The sequence below is a fragment of the Gossypium hirsutum genome, chromosome D11, assembly GCF_007990345.1.
Source record: "Gossypium hirsutum isolate 1008001.06 chromosome D11, Gossypium_hirsutum_v2.1, whole genome shotgun sequence".
Classification (NCBI taxonomy): domain Eukaryota; kingdom Viridiplantae; phylum Streptophyta; class Magnoliopsida; order Malvales; family Malvaceae; genus Gossypium; species Gossypium hirsutum.
Genome location: NC_053447.1, coordinates 58,248,813 through 58,259,293, shown reverse-complemented (window position 1 = coordinate 58,259,293; position 10,481 = coordinate 58,248,813).

Below are 10,481 nucleotides of genomic sequence, written 5' to 3'. Positions count from 1 at the left end.
TTTTGTAGAATTGAAAATGTTATGCTAGTCAATATTTCATGAAAATTGTTAACTCTTTTCGACTTGCCTAGTGAAAGTACTCATTTAAATAAATAAATTTGCTAATAGTTTGGTTAAGAGTGAAGATTCGAAAACGTGACCAAAATGAGTAACCGGGATGAGGTGCTTAGGTAGTCATATCATTTCACGTCAAAAGGTTTGGTGACAAACCAAAACTTGTAACACTCCGCTAATCGAGCTGCCTTGAGAAAGGAGAAATAAATCGATTAGGGACATGTGAAATTGAGTAACTGGGATGAGTTTCTTGGGTTGTCATCTCGTTTCATGTCAAAAGGTTTGATTATGTCTCGAATTCGTTAAAAAATAAATAAATAAAGAGAATGTGTCAAGTTGAGTAACCAGGGTAAGGTGCTTGGGTTGTCATTTCACTTTGCGTCAAAAGACTTGACTACATTTGAAAAAAAATAAAAGATAAAAAATATAAATAAAAGTATATATTGAGTATGATCGTTTCGCATGTTTGATTAAGCCTAAATCTAGTAAAATAGTTTAACTTGACATACTGTTCGAGATTTTATAAAATGCTTATTGATCGAGTTTAGCAATTTTTTTATTTTTTATTTACCTAATTGTTTGCAGTATGCTTGACTAGGAAAGGAGCTTTGATTTTGAAAATGATTGACGAGTTATTTTTAGTGGATATCATGCTTGAGGACAAACACAAACTAAGTAGGGGGAATTTGATAGCAAGATAAATTTGTATTTTTAATATATTTATTTTTGGCTAATTATCGAATAAAATGCTATTAAATTTGAGCTTTTCTTATCGGGAATGAAGTTGGTGTGCTAAATTCAAACTCTTACAAAAATGAACTAAATTAGAACAAAAAGTAAAGAGGAGGGCTTGATTGAAAGATTGAAGATTTAAAGATGGCTGGATAAATATTAAAGGGTTGAGGATTTTTTTAAAAAAATGGTTGGATAAAGATTTGAGGATTTTTATATTGTTAAAATTTTGTAATTAGTTTCAATTTAACCTCTAGTTTAAACTTAATTTTTAAAATTTTGATTTATTTAGTAATAATATTTAGGAAAAATCTAGCACTAGAAGTGTGTATAAATCCATTAGATAATGAACTATTGGTTCTGAGCCATCTCTGGCGATGAATCAATAATTCGAAGTGCTTTTCTTGCATATTCTTGATAAACCAGCGTTTATATATAGATGTGGGAGGATCTGCTTGGGAAGTAAGAAGCCCCATTGACATCTCTTTATCTGCAAAGAATTCTCGGTGTGAAAACACAGAAACAAAGGGTTGATCTTTGAATAGGAAAAAGAGTGGATCCGCAGGATCCCAAATGAATTGGCTTATTCGAAAAAAGCCTTGTTCTTTGGAAGTGACTATAGCCAATTAAACACGCATTTGGCTCATGGAAATTAAATAATTTTTTTTCTTTTTTTTCCTTTTAGCATCTATACTATTATGTAGTTTCAATTTTTTTTTCTTTTGGCTTATTTGCCTTCCAAGCCCCCCCTTTCCACTTTCCACAATTTCATTTAAACTATTTTTTTTCAAGCATGATTTTTTTCATGATTAACTAAACCCCTTTTTAGCCTTAGTCTGATTACCGCTTCGACAAAATAATCGTGAGATATGAAGCCACACTAAATACTGTGCAATTTGATATTCATTGTCTCTCTGGTATATGGGATAGTACAAATTTGTCCTTTAAAGTTGATTCGATTTCAATTCAAAAAGCGAGCGTTGGGTTGGAATCGTTTAGTGTATAATTGGGAAGTTGAGTCAGCCATGCTATATTCAAAATCCTGCGAACAAATTGGCGTGTTTAGGTAGGAAAAGCTAGTTGGGTTCCGCTAAGGGAGACAGTGATCGAATTTAAATGACCCACACGGTTAAGGTCGTTGATTTGAGTTTGGATTTTCAGATCACAAAGTTGTCGAAGTCTTAAATTACGAGCACGTGTCACGTGGTTAGAAATTCGACAAGGGTTGTGTCGAAACCATTTTTTTATTTTGAAAAACGAGAGTCGACTTTAAAAAACAAAAGTGGAGTTGCCACCAATCTTTTTTCGAGGTGTGATCGGGTCACCTTGAGATTTTAATAAAACATTTTGATTTACTAAAATAACGATTTTGGTCTACGAAATTTGAGAAAACAAGTTCGGGCGTCGGTTATGCACGAGGAAGGGTTAGCACCCTCATAACTCCCAAAATTGGTACCAAATTGATTATTTAATGTCTTAGTGTCGAAAATTTGAAAAGATTTTAAAATATGATCTTTGTATTAAAAAAACTTGTATAAATCAAATTAAATGTTAAGACCCTCTCATTTCGGAGAGAGAAAATATCACACCCAATGGGTTAGGGCATGATATTTCACATCCTCAAAAATGAGCTTGTCCTTTAAAAAACTCATGCAATGAAATTTAAAAGGATATTCAATTGTTTAAGTCAGATGAAGAAATCGAAGCCCAATACGTTAGGGCACAATTTCTCAAAATCCCAAACATTGAATATTGCATTTATTATTTTTTAGAAAAATCCTCATCTCAAGAAAACAACATGTTATATTCAATGCATTAGGACACAACGTATCGAGCTCCCGAGAATGAGCTTTTTATTTATGTGTTTTGATTAAAGAATATTCTTGATTATTTAGATTCAACGAGGAAAATTGGAACCCAATACGTTAGGGCTCAATCCTCTCAAAGATTCCAAATGCCGAGTATTGCGTTATCTTGAATACTTTTGAATGATTTTAAAACTTAAACCATATTAAACGTAACTTTTTGAGAAAAATAAAGCGCGATGGAATGATAATGTTCAACGAGAAGTGATAATTTGTAAATAACATACACTAATGAATAACAAATAATCAATAGATAAATACAAACAAGCATAGCAACAATAATCTCAATCATACATTATGTCAATATCAATATCAACATTCAAAAATTTAATGAATTAATAATCAAATTTAAAAGATACACTAAAGAATTAATAGCAAGAGGAGAAATCATAATCAATAAATTATACGTACAAAAGTTTTAAAACAAACAATATATGTGAGTTTGTGATCGATTCAAAATAAAGTTAATAAAATAAACACTACATAAATAATAGTATTTAGATGAATTTTGAAGCAAATATTATACAAAAAGAAAATTAAAATATATAAAATAATATACATATATTAATTTAAAATAAGTAATACATAGGAAGTGAAAAACTTCATGTAAATAATAATATATAATAATATGTAAAAGGTTGGAATGGGCAAAATATGTAACACTCTGAACCCGAGTCCGACACCGGAGTCGAACACGAGGTGTTAACAAACTTTGAAAAAATTTCCAGACACTGCCCAATCTGTGTACTAGTCGCTTTAAAAATCATATCTTGAGCTTCACAACTCGAAAATCAGTTTCGTGATTTTTCCCTGAAACTAGACTCATATGCCCATCTACATATTTTTTTCTAGAATTTTTGATCGGGCCAATTAGTACAGTTTATTAGTTAAAGTCTCCCATGTTACAGGAATCGACTACCCTGACCTTTGCGCATTACGACTTGGATATCTCCTTGTACAGGGCTCCAATACTGATGCTGTTTATTTCTATAGAAACTAGACTCAGAGAGGAATCTATACATATATGGTATGACTCCTAATTATCTCTGGTTAATTTATAATCAATTTCCAAAGTCGGAACAAGGAACCCAGAACCCGCTCTGACCCTGTCTCACGAGAACCTTAATATCTCTTAACATACTGTCCGTATGATTGTTTCGTTACTTTCCTATGAAAGTAGATTCTTCAAGGTTTGTTTACATAATTTATTCACTATTTAATTTCATTCCTACTATTTTTAGTGATTTTCCAAATCTACGTCACTGATGCTGTCAGCATCTACCTTTAAGGTAGGCTTTACCTATTTCATGGTTCAACTAGCCCTTTTTGCATACATAGCACAATTTATGAAAGTGATTAACCATCCCCGTGGCCAATCCTTGTCAAGCATATCCACACTAAATGATTATAACATTATACTTAAACACATATAAGCCATTTTCACATGGCTATCCAAAACTTATACATCACATAAAGTACTCGAAAAACAACAATGGGTCGTCCTAAACATGCCATATCAAAATTCAACCAAAAGAGTACCCAAAAGAGCCTTTGATAGTGTGGGCGACTTCGACTTCAAGATCCCGAGTCCAATAGCTGGAGAGCCAAAAATCTATAAAACAGAGGAGCAATGGAACGAAGTAAGCAATTTATGCTTAGTAAGTTTTGAGCAAGAAATTCCAGCATAACGAAAGCATAGCACACATTTAGCTAAATGGAATATTTCATAATACACAATTTTTCCGATATCAAACTTACTTCACAACGTTAACCCTTATGTACATACACAAAAGACCAACTTAGCCGAAGGCCGGTAGCTCGTTCATCAACTGAGCGAATATTTATTTGTAAGAGCTCGATTAAATTCAACACATACGTAACATATCCCAATATTGGGATGTTTTTCGAGTATTAGCTGAAATTTTACAGCAAGCTCATTCATTACCAAAATCACGTACCTTCGGAATTTAACCGGATATAGCTCCTCGTTCAAGTGCCTTCGGGACATAGCCCGGTTATAGTAACTCATACAATGCCTTCGGGACTTAACCCGGATTTTAAAACTCGCACGAATGCCTTCGGGACTTAACCCGGAATTAGTATCTCGCACAAAGGCCTTCGGGACTTAACCCGGAATTAATAACTCGCACATCTAACAATAATTCATGGCACATTCGTATTTCATTTTCATTTGCAAAACTCAAACACAAGGCACATATCATCCTTGCACATTCGGCTCAATAGCCACACATAGAGCATGATTTTCATTTGCTTAAAACATGATTTAATCACATCGTAATTTAAGCTCTCTTACTCAAGAACTTACCTCGGGTGTTGTCGAACGATTCCGCTAACTATTCGACCACTTTTTCCTTCCCTTTATCGGATCTATTTCCCCTTTGCTCTTGAGCTTAATTAAACAAATAAATTGATTTCATCATTTAGGCATCGAAAAGATGAACACAAGGCACTTAGCCCATATTTATACATTAGACATTAAAGTCACATACATGTGAAATCATGCATCAACACAACATATTAGCTAATTTTTCCCCCTTGGCCGAATATGCATGTCTATTTTTGGGGTCGATTTCAACACTTAATACACACATATACACACTAGTAAAGCATCCTCCCCCTTTCCATCAATTTAACACATGCATTGCTCATTAACATGCAAAGTTACATTCGGCCTTAGCACACAACTTGCTAGCCGATTCTTCTCCATTTAGCAACCAATGCACATATGTGCTCACACAACAATGCTAAAAAGGAGGTTCAAGAATCATCAAGTCATCATCACATGCATCATTAACAAGCTTCATATTTAGCATGCAATGGCATTAACACAACCTCTACCTAGGTCGAATCTTAACTCATCCTCATGTCTCATCACCACCACATCAAACATCAACCAAGAATGATGCATCCATGGTCAAGTGTCATTTCCATCACATAGCAAGATTTAGACCATGGGCTAGGTAGAACTCAAGCTAACAACTAAAACATGCATGCATCTCATGGAACATCATCAAACATACCTTAGCCTAGCTACATGCATGGCCGAACCTCTTCACCTTTCTTCTTCCTTCCTCCTTAAAATTATTGGCCAAGGATGAACCAAAGGATGAGAAATTTTTTTTCTTTGTTTTTCTTTCTAGTTTCGGCAAGTATGAAGATGAGAAAAGGATGAACAAAAATTCTCTCCTTTCTTTTCTTTAGCTCACGGCAAAAGGGGGGGAAAGAAAACAACTACACACATTTTTCTTTTTTTTTTGTATTCACCATACTCCTTTTCATTATTTAATTTCCATGCCCATTATTTTATTTTTTCCACCCATGATGCACCAACAAGACATGTCTATGACATGTCTTGGCCATCAAACTTGGTCTACCATGCTTGTCATGGCCGGCCACTACTAGTAGGGGGGAATTTGACATGCAAGTCCCCCCTTTGTCCACATGCACTAATAGGTCCTCACACATTGACCTATCACATTTTAGAATTTTCTCACATAAGTCCTATTGACTAAATTCACATGCAATCAACCAAATCGAAGCTTGAAATTTTCACACATTCATAATTACATATTCTAGACAATAAGTATCACATTCAAACATTTCGGTGACTCGGTTTAGCGGTCCCGAAACCACTTCCCGACTAGGGTCTACTTTGGGCTGTCACAACTCTCCCCCACTTAAGAAATTTTCGTCCCCGAAAATCTTACCGGTAAATAGGTTTGGGTATCGTTCTTTCATCGAGCTCTCGGTCTCCCAAGTAGCTTCCTCGATCCCGTGTTTGAGCCATAACACCTTTACTAGCAGAACTCTTTTGTTTCACAACTCCTTCACTTCACGAGCTAGGATACGCATCGGTTCTTCTTCATAGCTCATATCGTCTTGAATTTCAACCTCTGATGGGATAATTATGTGCGATGGATCAGATCGATAGCGTCGAAGCATCGAAACATGAAAGACGTCGTGAATCTTTTCAAGCTCCGGGGCAAAATCAATCTATACGCAACCGGACCAACTCGTTCGGAGATTTCGTACGGCCCAATGAATCTTGGGCTCAACTTGCCCTTACGGCCGAACCTGAGTATCTTTTTCCAAGGTGAAACCTTAAGGAACACTTTGTCTCCCACCTGATACTCGATGTCTTTTCGTTTCAAATCTGCGTACGACTTCTGACGATCCGTGGCTACCTTCAGACTTTCACGGATTACCTTTACTTTCTGTTCAGCATCTTTAATCAAATCAACTCCGAAAATTTTACTTTCACCGAGCTCGGTCCAAAACAATGGTGTACGGCATTTACGACCGTACAAAGCCTCGTAAGGTGCCATCTTAATACTTGATTGAAAACTATTGTTGTAAGCGAATTCAATCAAAGGTAAATACCGTTCCCATGAACTACTGAACTCGAGGATGCAACATCTCAACATATCCTCAAGTATCTGAATTATCCGCTCAGATTGACCATCGGTTTGGGGGTGAAAAGCAGTGCTAAAATGCAGCTTGGTACCCAGAGCTTCTTGTAATTTCTTCCAAAATCGTGAGGTGAATCTCGGATCTCTATCCGACACGATAGAAACGGGTACCCCGTGTAATCTCACAATTTGAGAAACGTACAGTTCAGCTAGTTTATCCAATGAAAAATCCGTACGTACGGGGATGAAATGAGCCGACTTAGTCAGCCTATCAACAACAACCCAAATCGCATCCTTCTTACTTGCTGACAATGGCAGTCCAGACACAAAGTTCATTGTGACTCGATCCCACTTCCACTCGGGTATCATGATCGGCTGGAGTAATCCTGAAGGCACTTGATGTTCCGCTTTCACTTGTTGACATATTAAACATCTCGAAACAAAGTCGGAGATGTCTCGTTTCATACCATGCCACCAAAATTGACGTTTCAAATCGTTGTACATTTTCGTACTCCCCGGGTGAATTGACATTCGGCTACAATGGGCTTCGTTCAGAATCATCGAAATGAGTTTCGAATTCCTTGGAACACACAAACGATTTCTGAACCTCAAACAATCATCATCATCAATTTGAAACTCCGATTCCTCGTTCGGAACACACTTAGCCCGTTTTGCAACCAATTCATCATCGACTTTCTGAGCTTCACGAATTTGGTGAGTCAATAATGGTTTAGCTTTTAATTCAGCTACTAACACATTGTCTGGTAGAACAGACAAATGCACGTTCATCGCTCGTAAAGCAAACAATGACTTCCGGCTCAAGGCGTCCGCAACCACGTTAGCCTTTCCCGGGTGGTAATCAATGAAAAGCTCGTAATCTTTCAACAACTCAAGCCAACGTCTTTGTCGCAGATTCAAGTCTCGTTGAGTCATCAAATATTTGAGACTTTTGTGATCCGAAAATACATGGCACTTCTCACCAAACAGATAATGTCGCCATATTTTTAAAGCAAACACGATGGCAGCTAGTTCGAGATCATGGGTCGGATAATTCCTCTCGTGTGGCTTCAATTGTCTCGACGCATAGGCCACGACTCGACCTTCTTGCATCAATACGCAACCCAATCCAAGTAGGGATGCGTCACTATAAATGACAAACTCTTTACCTGATTCGGGTTGCACCAAAATTGGAGCTTCAGTCAAATGAGTTTTCAGTTGGTCGAAACTTTTCTGACATTTCTCCGTCCACTCGAACTTAACATCCTTTTGAAGTAGCTTCGTCATTGGTGTGGCTATCATCGAGAAACCTTTGACAAATCGTCGGTAATAACCGGCGAGCCCCAAAAAGCTCCGAACTTCAGTAATATTTCTCGGAGGTTTCCAGTCAAGTATGGCTGAAATTTTGTTCGGGTCAACTCGAATACCCGACGCGGATACCACATGACCCAAGAAGCTAACCTCTCTTAACCAGAACTCACACTTACTGAACTTAGCATAAAACTGCTTATCCCGCAAAATTTGCAGCACTAGCCTCAGATGCTCAGCATGTTCGGTCTCATCTCTTGAATAGACCAAAATGTCATCAATGAACACAACTACGAACCGATCCAAATACGGTCTGAAGATCCGATTCATCAAATCCATAAATACTGCAGGGGCATTAGTGAGCCCAAACGGCATCACTAAGAATTCGTAATGACCATATCTCGTTCTGAAGGCAGTTTTGGGAATATCTGAATCTCGAATTCGCAACTGATAATAGCCCGATCTCAAATATATTTTTGAGAACACTAAGGCTCCCTTCAGTTGGTCGAACAAATCATCGATGCGCGGCAACGGATATTTGTTCTTTATCGTCACTTTATTCAGCTGACGATAGTCAATGCACAACCTCATGGTTCCGTCCTTCTTTTTCACGAACAATACTGGTGCACCCCAAGGTGAGAAACTTGGTCGAGCGAAACCTCTATCCGTCAGTTCTTGCAACTGAGCTTTCAACTCCTTTAACTCGGTTGGTGCCATACGATACGGAGCTATCGAAATCGGCGTAGTCCCAGGTACAAGCTCAATACCAAACTCTACCTCCCGAACAGGTGGTAAACCCGGTAATTCTTCCGGAAAAACATCCGGGTATTCACAAACCACCGGCACAGATTCGGGTTTCTTTTCTAATTCTTTGTCATCAAGTACATACGCAAGGTATGCTTCGCACCCTTTTCTTACATATTTCTGTGCCAACATTGCTGATATTACAGCTGGCATCCCCTCCAAGTCCGCAGACTCAATTCGGACTACTTCGTTATTTGCGCACCTCAAATCAATAGTCTTGCTCTTGCAATTCACAATCGCATCATGCGCGGTCAACCAATCCAAACCAAGGATAACATCAAATTCATCAAACGGCAAAAGCATCAAGTCCGCCGGAAAACAGGAACCTCGAATTTCCAGGGGACATTTCTTACACACTTTGTCGACAAGCACGTAACGACCCAAGGGATTTGACACCCGAATTACGAACTCAGTAGACTCAATAGGTAAAGTCTTATTGGATGCTAAGGTTTCACATATGTAAGAATGAGTAGAACCGGGGTCAATCAAAGCAATTACATTAGTATCAAAGAGAGTGAATGTACCGGTAATAACATCAGGCAAAGAAGCATCCTCGCGGGCACGTATAGCATAAGCTCTAGCAGGCGCACGAGCTTCGGATCTGGTTATATCATCTCTAGATCCTCTCTGACCACCACCAGTATTGCTCGCATTTCCAGATGGTCTACCCCGAGCAGTGGTAGCACCCGGTCTCCCACTCTGATTTACATTCTGTTCCGACAACCTCGGGCAATCTTTAATGAAGTGGTCAACTGATCCGCATTTGTAACAGGAGCGGTCAGGGAATCTACAACTCCCCGAATGCCATTTACCGCAATATCGGCATTTCGTTTTGTCTCGACGTTCATTCCCAACACTGGCGACTGAAGTGCCTCGTGTACCTACAAGGGGTCGATCACGATCTCGTCTAAAAAAACCCGAAGTGCCTCTAAACTGGCCCGCATCATCCTGAAATCTCTTCGATGCCTGTTGAAGAGACCTTCCCGAGGATCTTTTACGAAACTCTCCAGTTCCCTCATCAACTCTTTGCTTTTCTTTTCTAAACTCTTCGGCTTTACAAGCTCGTTCAACAAGTACCACGAACTCTCGTATTTCAAGAACGCCAACGAACATTTTTATATCTGCATTCAGCCCATCCTCGAAGCGTTTACACATAATAGCTTCGGACGAAACACATTCCCGAGCGTATTTGCTAAGTCTAACAAATTTTCGCTCGTAATCAGTAACCGACATGGAGCCTTGCTTAAGCTCAAGAAATTCCTTCCGTTTTTGATCAACAAACCTCTGACTG